The sequence below is a fragment of the Pteropus medius genome, unplaced genomic scaffold (assembly GCF_902729225.1).
Source record: "Pteropus medius unplaced genomic scaffold, Ma_sr-lr_union100, whole genome shotgun sequence".
In the NCBI taxonomy this organism is placed as follows: domain Eukaryota; kingdom Metazoa; phylum Chordata; class Mammalia; order Chiroptera; family Pteropodidae; genus Pteropus; species Pteropus medius.
This window is the reverse complement of record NW_024355523.1, coordinates 2,624,965-2,638,759: the sequence shown is the minus strand read 5'-3', so window position 1 is coordinate 2,638,759 and position 13,795 is coordinate 2,624,965. Positions and strand designations below refer to the sequence as shown.

Genomic DNA, 13,795 nt, shown 5'->3' with positions numbered 1-13,795 from the left:
CCTTTTACTCTCACTCTTGCATCTCTGGGGTTTTAATAAAGTGTGCTCAGATAAGCTCTGTCTCAGACTCTGTGTTCTAGGAAATGGACTAAGATGCTTGGGGGAGGAAGAGGATCAAAATATCGCAGTAGGTACCATCTTCACCATAACTCAGAAAGTTACACACATTTTATAGATGAGAAACCTGAGACTCAGAGCAGTAAATCATTTCTCGAAGCTGACACTGTCACTTACTGACAAAACCTGGATTTGAAATCAAGCCAGAATGATGCGCTGACTTTTTTCTTTTCTCACTGCCCAGTGTTCAACAGCTCCGTGGGGTGGGGGTTGGTGGGTGGCAAGGATGGGAAACATAAACAGAGGGTTTACATTCTTTTGTATTAAAGCATCTCGAAATGAAGTGTATGACACCAAAATGGTTTTCTTCACACCGTAGTCTCACTAGAGCCTATGTGCTTATCTGACCTACTTTCCTAAATCCCTTCTGCAGAGTGGGAGGGCTGCTGGGTGGACTTAGCTTTGAATAAATAGCACTATCAGAGACATAAGCCTAGGGGTAAGACTTAAGAAAAGGAAATGAATTTAAGTACAGTGGAAGAGTCTTTAGACTTATGAGACAGCATCATATAGGGATTTCCCTTCCAGGGTTTGGAATCAGATAGACAGAGGTCCAAGTCCTGGCTCTGCCATTCACCAACCATAAGCAAACTATTTAATCTCTTTCTGCCTCTATTTGCTCATCTGCAAAGTGGGGGATATTTGTAGTCTCACTTAGCCCATTGCTAAGTACTTAGTAAATGTAGACAAAAGATGGTTATTAGTATTATTAGACCTAAGGAACAGAAGTAGAAAGAATCCAGCATCTTTTGACTACCTTTCCTATCTTTTAATAAATATCCTCCCTGAGAGTCCCATCTTCACAAGGTAAAATCCAGAACATTTTGCTCCTCAGTACCCTTGCTGGATAAAGGCATGAGACATACGTTTCACTTGTTATAAATACCTATGCAGGACTTCAATCGGGAAGTTAGTAACCTAAAGAAAGAGACCTTAAGTGGGACATCATTTTGCTGATATAGGTGACAGCATAAGGGAACAGCAAAGTTGGCATCCTCCTAGCCTATCTCACAGTTGCAGCAAGGTCAAGTTCCTGGCACCCAAGGAACAGGTAAGGGCGGCAATGGCAGGGAAATTTTGTTATAGCTCTTCTGGAGTGTGGTTCTGAAAAGCTTCAAACCTGCTTTTCTAATCCTTCAATATATTCCCTGACTACCTATGTCCTTTAAAATTTCCCCTTTTTCTTCTCAAAAGAACCAGAATGTATTGCATGTGATGAACGATACTCATGGAGGGAGGGGAACTAACATATATCATCATGTTCAAGAGATTCTTATATAATTAGCATTTTAACTCAACAGACAAGGAAAATGGGGCTTAGAAAGGTTAAATGACAAAAATCCTTATTTAAATCATGTCCCTTTTGTCTTCAAATCTGAGAGCTTATGCCTAACTCCATTTTCCAATGGAGAAGCCTCAAGCAGGTGTGTATTAGGTCTTATAGACACCTTTCAGAGAAGCCAATAAGCCCAAGGTTTTAGTGGGAATCTTTTCTTCTCGTGGGTGGTCATTGAACCAGGTAATCTTAGAAAAACAGAAAGCCTAATTCCAAGAAGTTAGAAAATGTGGGTTGGATTCATTTGTGAGCGTGAAATGAGTTATTTCCTGGAAGAGGACAAGCAGCATTGTGTGATAGAGATTGAGCTGGTGCAGTATCTTATTACCTGACAACTCTCAAAAACTTAGGTGACACAAAAATATACAGGTGTGAAAAGCTCAAAGGATTAGAAATAACTTTCTTTGAATCATCACAAAATCTCTTTCTAAGTGTATTTCTTCAAACTCCAAATAGCAAACTTCTCAAGCAACAGCACAATTTCAATACTTAGGATTTATTGTTGATATGCCATGAAATTTTTCTTTTATCTTCAAAGTTGATGCAGGACATACTTAGCAGGCAGTCCGCTTGTAGAATAGCCAAAATGTGTTACAGTTTTCTGGGCAAGAGATTTAGCAAACCACCACTTATTTGGTATAATAAACCATGGTTATTTAACAAAAATACCAAATGTTCTGCTTAACGGACAATTTCATGGAGAAATCACCATTGCTCTGTCGACGCTTTATGGGCATCTTTTACTAACAAAGAATTGGAGAGGAATGAGGAGAAAACCGTCTTTCAGCCAGTCTAAAACCCATAGCTAAGCAAATTTTTCAGAGAAAATTCATATCTCTGTGAATTTGCCTCTAGGTGGCAAATTCACAAATCAATACCCAGAACACATTGACTCTAGCTGGAAAAAAGACTGAAATTCTACTAAAGAACAGCATGCTTCTTTTATTGCCTCTCCTTTAATTGTCCATCAATAATTAATAAGACCTGCCAACTTATTACCTTTTATTCAGTTTTGGTGCTTGCTTTCTTCTTATTTCTCTTTCATAAGCTCCATTTTGGCAGAGTATTGTAACACAATAAGAATTATAACATTTGTCGTATTCTTAGTATGCATCTGGTACTATGCTAAGCACTTCACATGTATTCATGTTTAATTCTCACAAACACTCTTTAAAGTAGGTGCTATTATATAAATGAGCCAAATATGGCCCCTGGGTCATTTATTTCTTCACTGCGACATGAAACCTGTTAGCTCAAAAGCCCACTGGCAACGAACTAAAATTTTTGCACATCTAATTATTTTTAGAAATATCCCAAGCAAGCATACTTTTAGCCATTTAGATCTTGTCTGTTTTACATACATATACTGTAAAACCTCTCCCAACATCTGCTGACAATAAATAAGCTAAACCTCACACCATAAAGACTCCAAACCATGGCTGCCCTTCCAAGTTCTTTGACCTGGAGATCCCTTGCTGTGCTGCTGAGGGACATTGCCTAGACACGTGAGTCCCCTCTCTGACCTTTCTCACCCCTGGTATTTTCCTTGCCCACATCCTCTTCTGGATAGCCACCCTATGCCCCATAGCCTCTGGATAGTTTCTTGCCATGAGCTACTTTCTCCCACTGTCGAACCTGCCAAAGCATACCAAATAAAGCTTGTATGTGCTACTGCCACCATATGGTCATAATTTTTTCCTGGATCACCCCCCATATCCTTTAAACTTATTTCCTATAACTGGCAACCAAGATGGGATTTTTGGTGATCAGAAAACAGATTTGGGAACACATAATGAGAAGGATAATCAATTGGCAAAATGATCCTGAACAGCCTCAAACGGTTGGGACTCAAATTTAAAATGCTTCTACATGTGTTTGGCGTGGCATTACTCTATGCTTCATTACACCATATTTTTTCACGGTCTCCCCTTATGCCTCATTAGTCTGGCCAAGCAGTAGGGCCAGTATTTGAGTGAACCCATTTCAACAGAACTGATTTGGGGTCAGAGGCAATGAGTTTTCCAAGAAAGGAGGTCAGCCTGCCTGCTCAGGTCTCCCTCTAGGCAGACGCCAGACATGGTAAGACCATGGGTCTGAACAGAAAAAAAGGAGTGCATGTCTCTAGACCAAGAGTGGGCTCTAGCAGGAGGAGAGGATCTCACTGGGCCAATGATCTGTCTGAGTATTATGAGAACAGAGGAAGTCCCTGTCCTTGGAACTTGCTATGGCAGGTAAATGTACCTACAAGGCAGAGACAACAGGCTGAAGCTGGTTCCCTAAAGGTAGCTGGGAAAGGTAATTTTGTAAACAGCTGGCATGCAGCTACTGCTGTCTCACTTGAATTGCTCTTGATAATGGTGTCATTCTAGCTCTCTCCAGAGGAATATTAAGACCCCAACTCTTAATCTGAACCAGCTAAAGCATTACTTAAAATGATTAAAGGCAAGAAAGTTTATATTCCTGACCCTCCCAAGACTCCAAAGGAGGTTGCTATTCTACCGAAGGAGTGCTCAAAAACAGTGGAAGAGGCTAGTGTTAAGCCCAGCTCACAGCAGCTTCTCATCAGGACACCACTCGGAAAGGGGGTAGGAGCCTAAACTCCTAGGTAAACATAAGATGGCAGGGAGAACCCTCAGGAAGAGGACTGGTGCCCTCTAGAGAAAAAAGGAGCACAGTATCACCATGATAGAGTGGAATCATTTACTGCCCTCTTTGACAGTAACCACCCACAAAGTAAGACAAACAAATAGACAAAAGGAAGTCCAAGAAGGAGGGACAGGTTTGCTTGGAGGAGGACATGCATGTCCTCTCTCACCCTGAGACCCAATCTTTATTTAAGGATCTAGCCCAAGAACCAAATGGAAAAGAGGTGTGTGCATTTAACACATATTAGTGCACATGGGGAAATAATACTCACCAAGAGAGTAACGTCACTAAGATGAAGACACAGGAGATTCCTGACTTTCCTTTCTTCCAAGGACACACCCAGTATACACCTACACACAGAGCAATTACCTCTGACAGAAATCTAGGAACTAGCTGAGTGACTCTTACACATTAGGTGAATGAGAAAGTACCCACAATGAAATGGGTAGGAAAGGCTGAGATGCACGATCACCATAAACCCAACACCTGGCACAGAGCCTTACGATGGGGAGAGAACCAACTTCCAACTTCTATCTGAGAAGCGCAGGGTTTGGACCACACATATAATACCTCAATTTTTCAGGCTGACACCTGAAAGACAGGCCCCCAAATCACCTAGGTCTGAGAGCCATAGCAAACAAAAAAGCAGTAGTTAAATAGAGCCACGTTTCCATGGCTATCCCCGTCTGGGCTCAACACAGAGAGAGCCAGCAAAAACACCCATCTCCCAGTTTTTTCCTGAAAAAGATTTGACTGCAGATTCAGCTGCTGCCTGAGAGTCCAGCTTCTAAGCAGCCTGCATTTTAGAGCTGACTAGTGTTACTGTTGGGGCCCATCAGAGTTCGGTGTCACCCCAACAGCAACGGTGGGGAGAGGAATAACAGTGTAGAAGTGTTGTTAGCATTTTTCCTCGGTTCTTCCTCATTGACGCAGTGAAGAATCACAGGTCAGTGAGATTTAGAAAAAAAATTATTAAAGGTATATATCTTAGAAAGATAAAGCATGCCCCAATGAGACACACAGTTTCAGTGAAGAGCTGTAACAGAGCGCTGTAACCACAATAACCAACACAAAAGGGCCACAAAAAGGCCAAAAAGGCTACAAAAGGACCCAGAAGTGGGAATGTCTGCATTATATATGGGCTGCGATGGGTGGTTCCAAAGGCATTCCTAGGTGATTGGCAAGCAAGATCATTTTGACTGACACTTGGCTGCTATATAATTCTTTGCCTAGTGCCATTGGGGTGTTCTTTGGGCGGTCTCTAGGCTGGACCCCTATTCCTTTGTCCCCCTGTTGCTTATGTCTGATTAGCTACCTAACACTAGGATCCTCTTGGGAACCTAAAAGAGCTAGTGAGCAAATACTTCCCTGCCTTCTCCCTCTGTGTTGCCCCAACGATAAAACCAAGCTGCCAGAATCTTCCTGGAAGTAGTTTGTCCACATATCTAGCACCCAGATTTTTATACTAGCCATCACAAGGATGAGCCTTCAACTCATTTAGCTCTAATAGCCAATAGGGCTTAGTATTTATGTGTTTAACAAGACCACATTAAACGACGACAACAACAAAAACAGTATTCAATGGGTGCACAAGCACGTCTTGCCGCTCTCCCACCACACCAAGCTCCCTTCACCCTTTCTGCCCCCAAATTTATGGTCTTTTCAGAAACAGGATAGGTCAACATAGGGTAGGAAAGGACTGACTGGATCTGTACAGCAATCACAACATATTTATGTAACAAACTTAACTTTTCAGTGTTTTCACCTCTATTATCTCATTTTATCCTGACTTCATCCTACTTTCTCAGAGTCCCTATAATCATTTGATCTCAGATGTTTCCTATTTATTTCCTGGGAATCAATGCATCGCATTGATTGAACTTTTTACTATGCTTCAGCAGCAGAAAAAAAAAAAGAGTTTTATTATATCTTAAACTCTCAAGTTTTGTCTATCGGAGAAGTCCACATATAATATAAGTGTATACACACAGAAAGAGAGAGAATGCCTACAAAATTCTAAACTACATGTCATTATAAGAATAAGTAATTTCTACAGAGGACTGAGTTTTATGTTTTTTAATCACTCTTTGCTTCATTTCTGAAAACTAGGCTTATTTGACAATAGAGCTAGAAAAGCTCATCTCTTTAAGCAGCTCTTGATTCTCTCATGTCTCTTCCTTTATTTCTAGTCTTCACTAAAATTCTCTTAGCCAGAAGTGAAGCCCACCTAGTGTGTGTGTGTGTGTGTGCGCGCGCGCGCGCACACACGTGCACGCACACATGGATAGATGATAGCTAATTATTAGAATATTATATAATTGACCTCTAGAAAACAACTACCTCTGAGTCTGCCACTTACACAACTGAGTTCAAGAGCACTCAATAGAAACTGCAATCCAGGAATCAGAGAGCCAAAATCAGAAAGTCACCATCACCACAAATGTCTCTCAATACCCAGACAATGAAGACTAAACAATGGAATACTCCCGGTGGAAGAATTTATGGCTCCACCAAGCTGATTCCTAGCAGAAAAGAACCAACAGGGATAGAAGATGGTCTTTGCCCTATTTCTTCTTAACCCCGTGTGATTGTCTCTAAAACCTAGTTGTAAAAGAGTCTAGAATATGTAGATTTTTAACTTGACAGTTTCCCCAGGTCAAGAAGTCACTCTTAAAGGAGACTGGAATGGAGTCTCCTTTAGGGAGCAAATCACCCTCGGCAATATGCCATTATCGAAGAGAATTGCTACATATAAAATAAAACTTGATCAGGTCCTAAAGGTAAATTTGAATTGCATGAGCAGATGGCATACACTCCCAGTGGCCTATTCTTTCAGCATTGCTAGCTCTCTGCCAACCCACACCTATGGCCTCATGAGGAGTTGCCTCAAATGTAGACCCTACCTACAGTGCTTCTTATGTACTTGGATTAAAGTAGAAGGCATGTGTGAATTCACTATATTTCAGAAGAAAGTTGGGCTATACTTGAGATATGTATGGCTGTCCTGAAATGAACAGCTGTACATTTTGCTTCACTGACAGATGAATATAATCTTTTGTTTATAATTAGTATAGGCCTTTTATTATTGGTATATAGGTACACTCTTAATAGTGTCACCCTCAGCCTAATTTTATTATGTATAGGAGTTTCTGAGATAGATTATGATAAATGATTGATAGATAGATAGATGGAAAGATAGATAGATGATAGATAGAAAGAGAGATAGAGAGATAGATAGAGAGATAGAGAAATAGAGAGAGATCAGTCCCAGAAGAGCTAGCGCTCTAAAGATCTGTGCCCCAAGCTCAGGTGCAACTTTGCTTTTCTAGGGCTTATCCATGCAGTCACATTTGGCAGTTGGTATGGGTGGACTGGTTAATTTGTCCTCTGGCAATTACAAAGAGTTACAAAGTGCGGAGTTGCTATGGGTTACAGGCAGTTACAAAGAGTTACAAAGTGCGAGATTTTCAAACAGGAACTCAGCCAAATACATCTGTTATCTAGACAAACAAGCAAAAGAGAGGAAGAGTCTTTAGTTAATTTCGGGGTCACCTTGCCCTTCTGCCTATGCAGCAAGTGTATCTACAGAAGCAGAACAAAATGCTGATTATAAGGTTAGCCATTTGAGTGAAAAATTCCTCTTCACTGCTAGTAATTGTTTAATGCACTAAGATCATTAAATATCCTGGTAGTATTCGTATTTCTTTGACTGTTTCAGAAATATTTTTTACTGTATACTCATTTGAATCAGGATTATAATAAAACCCATAAGCCACAACTGGTAGATATATTTCTTTATAATCCAGAGAATTCCTCTTCTCTCATATTCTTTTTGTCTTTCTTACAATGTTTGTGTTGAAAAAAGTGGCTCATCTGTCTTATTAAGTTTCCCACAGCCAGGCTTTTGCTGAATATATTGTGGAAAAGCTCCAAAGTTAGACCAGCGAAAAATCAAGCAGTAACTCGGAGAAAAGGAGAACTCAGGTTTATTACACACAGTCCCAGAGGAGCTAGGGCTCTGAAGATCTGGGCCCAGATCACAGTTGCAACATTTCTTATATACAGGGATTTTACACAAGCCGATTGGTTAGTTTGAACTCAGACCATGACAAACAGCAGGAGTTGCTATGGTTGCAAATAGTAACACTGGTGGAAGGGCGGGAGATGTTATGGGTTATGGGCCGGTACAAAGTGATATAAATTGTTACAGGAAGCGGGGAGCTGCCAGGGGTACAATATGCTACAGGAGACGGGAGCTGCTAGGGGTACAGTTACATTTACAAGTCCAGCAAAGTGCAAGTGAGCTCTTGCAAGAGCTCCTGCATACAGCAAGCATATTTACAGAAGCAGAACAGGGAGCTGGTTAGCATTTTGAATTATATATTTTTTAATTTTCCTCTTCAAATATACAACCGTGTTGCCACATAAAACATTTCTTGACCCCCTTGCATTTACCATAAAGTGGTAGGCCAAAAAAACATAACAGATTCAGGTAAGAATTTTGGCAATACTACTTCAAAGGCAGTAATATCTACCCCTATTATGAGACATGTATTTTCTGGTTCTCTCTTTCTGTGACATTAGCAGTCATTGAAAATCATTGCTTAGGAGTATTATTTCATTAGGTGATTTTGTTTATCTACCAGGGCTGCCATAACAAAATATCATAGATTGGATGACTTCAAAAACATAAATTTATTTTCTCACAGTACTGGAAGCTGGGAAGTCCAAGAACAAGGTTAGAGCCAACTCAGTTCTTGGCAAGAACTCTCTTCATGGCTTACAGATGGCTACTTTCTCACTGTGTGCTTATATGGGGGAGAGAGCGTGAGCTCTAGTGTCCCTTTCTCTTCTAATAAATAAGGGCACCAGTCCTATAACTTCAATTAATCTTAATTACATCCTTATAGGCCTTATTGCCAAATATGAATGAGGAAGGGCACAATTCAGCCCATAACAGCATTGTAAAATATGATCTAACTCTACTATATATTCTTCACTCATTAGCCTAAATACTCCTATAAAGAGAATCTTCCTCTCATCAACTATTTGGATACCTTGAGGAATAGTTAACCTCTAAAAGATGAGGATTCTTTCCCTATATTATTGGCTTTTGAAATAATGAGTTTGGATATTATTCATGTTCATTTTCCAGTGCTTTTAAGATGTCTGACATATAGTGTGTACTTAAATTGTTTATTGAATTGAGTTGTTTTCATATTCCCTTAATGGAAAGTAGTAAATTTTTTTTTAATCTCCATTTTCTTGAGAATGACATTTTCTCTCTAACTTTTCCTGAGAGTTCTCAAACTCAGAGATTGGTTACTCTGTATAAGATCTACTTTTAATCCTTTCAAAGCAAAGTTGTCACTACATGAGGATACCTGATGAACTCTGAGGTCTCAATCCCTTATTATTCTTTCAGAATTTGAACAAGAGAAATCTCTCCAAAATACAGCCAGGCAACCCATCTACATAAATTGATCAGCCCTTTATCTGGTTTCTGATTTAGTTCAACATTCAGATTTTCATAATGTAATGTAATATTTGCCAATTGAACGTTGTGACACTGAAGCCAGACTGTCTATATGTCTTGCTGGGGATTTAGCATAGAGGAACCAGTGAGAACAAAGACAAAACAAGGACCATGTTTACAATGGCTCTAGCTTCAATTAAGGAAAATTAACCCAGTAAAGAGGCTTTCCCCAGTGAAGACAACCAGGACGTCCAAGGTCTAGCTAGAAGTGAGGATACCACCAGACTATAGGTCTGAGAATCAGCTATTAATCAAACCTTCCTTTTCTACTGATTTAAATACAGGCACATACATACACATGTACAAGCACATGAATCTTCTATGTAGTTTGACTGAGGCTACAAATATATTTCTTACCTTTGTCAGGATTTATAACCAGAAATCAAACCTAGACCTGTTTGACTCCAGAGACAAACTCTTTACCGCTACACTGTACTGTGCTACTGTTTGCTCTTTATTAACTTTTTTTCAATTACAGTTAACATTCTATATTATATTACTTTCAGGTGTTTTACTTGCTAATCTCAGCTTCAGCAAGCTACTACAAATCATTCAAATGGGTAGGACATGTGAATATATGTTTAAATATATTTATGTATATATATTTGAATATACACATATATATTTGAATGTGCATGTAGATATGATTAATTTTCTATGCTTTGCCATTGTATCCAGTTAATAAACATTCATGAAGTGAATAAACTAATTTAAACAAATAGGCCTGAATGAATGAAAATATGAGTGTGGGGATAGAAGAATGAAACTTAATCTGCTTTCAGAATTACTCACCTAAGATCTATTTGTTTCAACATTCTATTCAATAAATATTTTGAACAATATTTGGTGAATTAGTGATTACAACATATAGCTAAAACGGCTAACTATAGCTAATATATCCCCTGGATATGAAATTACTCAAACTCCTAGAAAGCAAACTGATATACAAAGCTACGAACAAAGCAGGCATTACAAAAAGCATGATATCCCACTGAAGAATAATACTAAGCAATCTTGACACCTGATCAAACTATTAGTCTTTTTATGGATTTTTTTTTTCTATTATGAAAGGAAATGCAACACTGATTCAAAAAAATTCTAAAAAACACAGAGAAGCCAGTTGCAAGATCTAAATATTCATATAAGGATGTTTGGTTTAGTTTTGTTTTGGTTTTATTTGATTTAAGAATATGCGTGTTGTTTTGGTTTTGTTTATTTTCTATCCAGAAGGAAGGAGAGAAAGAGAATTTAGATAATAGATATCTGCTATGAACCAAACACAGTACCATGTGGTTGGTCCCTTCCAAAACAACTCTGTCATGGGTTGCTCAACTTTGGAAAGCAACTTTAATGGTCTGAATCCAGGTCTGCAGCCCTCAAAGCCCACAATCTTTCTAAACACCTCTCTGTCTGTACTTCCTGTCAGGCACAATCCTCCTCCTCTTTTTTTAAAATCAAAAACCAAAACCAAGTTACATTTTTGATGGGACCCCCCACTCTTCTGCTGTCTAGGGGAAAGGAGGTCCCCAAGGCACTCTGACCCCAGGACGAAACAGAAATGGCGCAAAGGATCCATCCAGGAAAGAATGTCTCTGAGGGCCTAATGTTATTTTATAAAATGAGAATCCTTAGTGTGGGGCCTCTGAGCTGTCCAAATCTTTACCTGGAATTCAGCTACCCGAGGCGTGTCCTCATGCCCTCACCCTACAGAACCAAACCCCTAGAACTTGGCCCTGGGCAGGAGCACTGGGCAGAAGCCATGGCTGGCAGTGGGCAAGGCGCTGCTGCCCATCACACTCTAGTAATTATTCCGGACGAGTACTGGGCCCCTCCGCAGACATACCGGGGTCTGCCTGCTAGTCCCCACACCACCCCCGACGCCACAGTGGCGGGGACAGTCAATGTAGTCGCTTACACTTTCGCTCAGGAATCAGTGCAGGAAGGTCCCGGCAGCCGCCATCTTGCCGTTGTTATGGGGGTGCCCAGGGCATTGCTCAGGCCAGCCACGGCACCAGAGGGGTAGTATGGACACTCGTTAACAACCCATCCATGTTGCCTGAGCCTGGTGATCTGTTCCCGTTGTGAGGTTCCACTGTACTCAGGGCGGCCCTGGGGCACTACCTACCAGCTAGGGCCGAGCAGAAAGTTAACCCTGCAGCACCTGAGCCAGTGGGGTTCAGGGTGGTGCACATGTTCTCGCTGGAGTTGGTGGAGTGTCCAGCACTGGGCATGATGCATGGTCCAAGGGGATCACCTTTTCCTGGAGGTACCCTGAGATGTTCATGGTGCGGAGGCCCGGGCCCACGAGGGAGTTGTGTGGGGGCTCCAGCCACCTCTGTAGCTCTGGGCAGGTAGTCAGCCCATCCCCAATACCCCACTCACCCCCAAAACTACCCCATTCTTTCTTTGCCAGCGCCCCACCCCGAATGCCCCAGTCCTCCAGGCCCAGCCAGCAGGCCCTGGAAGCATGAGCCTGGGAGCAGTGGGGCGGGGTCCAAGGGGATCTTAGGCACAATCATCTTATATTTCCCATTTGAGCACATCGATCTGCTCAGCAGTAGCAATTAGCATCTCATAAGTGCCCACATGGAGTTCAAATAATGCTGTCCAGAAGGTTATAAAATAGATAGCTCTGCTCTTTCTATGTGCGTCCTTTCTAACACATATGGGGAAATGGGTATGAAAATAGGAATAGAAATAATATGGTACAATGTAAAACTTTGGGATGAGGAGGTATAATAGAATGAGAGGAATTCAGAAGAAAATGATTTATGTTCAAAGATCACAGATTTTTATACATGTATTAAGTAATTTTTCTGATCACTTTTAAGTCTTCTAGTTCTAGTTCTAAACAATCAACATGTGACTAATAAGGTTTTAGCTAAAATCAGCATGCCAATCAATTACAGAGCAAAATTGTTTTGTTACCAATAAAATTCCTATAGAAATATTTTTACTGAAGGAGCTTCCCACCATTTCTGTTTCCAAAAATATCTCAACACAATGATTATCCTTAGAATTATTCTTCCCCAGCTGAGGAGGGCTTTTTTAATGGTTGTTCAAAAGTGTTTGGCAGATAGTCTTTAACCTATGATAACTTTCTGTCACTGAATATTGAAATGTAGGTGTCTCTATTTTCAAAACATTCAGCTCTGTTAAGTCAAAGGACATTTTTACCTTTCATCTACCTCTAGAGTTCACTGATTTATGCAATAATTTGTATTAAGGGGGTTTATTTATGTCATTTCTGGCTCTCACCAAAACTTGCAGAGTAAGTACGACAAATTCTGTTTGCCTAAAGTCACCCATTCACTAAGTGGCAGGGTTAAGTTAAGTTCAATCAAATCTGTCTGAATACCAAACTATCACACTACATCAAGAAAACTGATTTTATCTTCAAAGCAAGCACCAGCCAATTAATAGCAGCTGCCCAGAATGCTATACTGAGAGAAGTCTGAGGCTTATTGGAGTTCAATAAACAATTAGCAATGTCTGCCATGGGCCTATAAAGAAGAGTGACTGCAGACTCACCATGTGTAGTGGGCTGAATGGCGACTTTCCCAAAATATGTCCATATATAAATCCTAAGAACCTATAAATATTTCCTTATATGGTGACAGAGTGAAAGTACTTTTTTATGGCAAAAGATGTGATTAAGTTAAGGATTTAGAGGAGTTATCCTGGATTATCTGGTAGGCCCCAACTCAATGACAAGTGCCCCTATAACACTGAGGCAAAGGGAAATTTGAAAAGGAGGAGACAGTGTAATCACAGAGACAGAGATGAGAGTGATGCAGCCACAAATCAAGGAATGCTGACAGCCACCACAAGCCAGGAGAGGCCAAGAATGGATTCTCCCCTTGAGCCTCCAGAGGAGTATAGCATTTCTGACACTTCGATTTCAGGCCTCCATAAGTGTAAGAAAATAAATGTCTATTGTTTGAAGTCAGCAATTTGTAGTGATTTGTTACAGCAGCCACAGGTAACTGATAAACCAAGCATCTGCTATCTCTATAAGTCAAACTCTGTCTTGTAAAAGAGAAAAAAAAAGCTGAGATTTGCCCAAGGGCACGCTGACTCTCATGAGGTGATGTGCTGCTTTCTATGGGTTTCTCTATCCATAAACCATACCTTTACTTCTTGATAATGGAACTTCAGCT

General features: G+C 40.4%; 1 long non-coding RNA gene across 4 annotated transcripts in view; it reads right to left on the bottom strand.

Moving 5' to 3' along the window:
• Nucleotides 1-13,795, bottom strand: part of LOC120599655 (uncharacterized) — a 461,597-nt gene that overhangs the window by 422,828 nt on the left and 24,974 nt on the right. The gene's annotated exons all lie outside the window — the stretch shown is intronic.